This window comes from Poromitra crassiceps (genome assembly GCF_964638095.1).
Source record: "Poromitra crassiceps genome assembly, chromosome: 11".
Classification (NCBI taxonomy): Eukaryota; Metazoa; Chordata; class Actinopteri; order Beryciformes; family Melamphaidae; genus Poromitra; species Poromitra crassiceps.
In genome coordinates, this window is record NC_139643.1 from 11,077,511 (window position 1) to 11,078,018 (window position 508).

Sequence of the window (508 nt, forward strand, 5' to 3'; positions counted from 1 at the left end):
ATTTTTCAAGTTGTGAATTAAGTCAAATTTCTCTCTTGATTACAAAGGTGGAAAATACAACTGTTTTTAACTGGGTGTTTACTGATTAAATGTTTAAGCTCCCCACAAATGCAGATATTTTTTTAAATATATATAACTAATTGCAAATTATTACAATTACCAAACAGATAAAAAGTAGATTATTATATTGAAATGTTATTTTAGATTTAGAATGTAAATGAGTTTTGGCCCTTCATGGGAAAGAATTTGGGCACCCCTGCTCTAAACATACAAGCACCATCATGAGATACGAGGAGGGGCAGGTGGCTTGAAGAGAGAAGCCTGGTTCCTCTGACCTTTGCTGTGATGTCCTTCTCTCCATACAGCATGTAGCATTAATAATGACAGCATAGCATTCAACCGTAATGTGCTTTCTTTATTTGGTGAAACCAGACAGAAATCAAACTCAGAAAGCAAAGTTGTTTGAGTTTAGACAAAAATAAAAATCAGACAATGTTGGTGGTTTCAA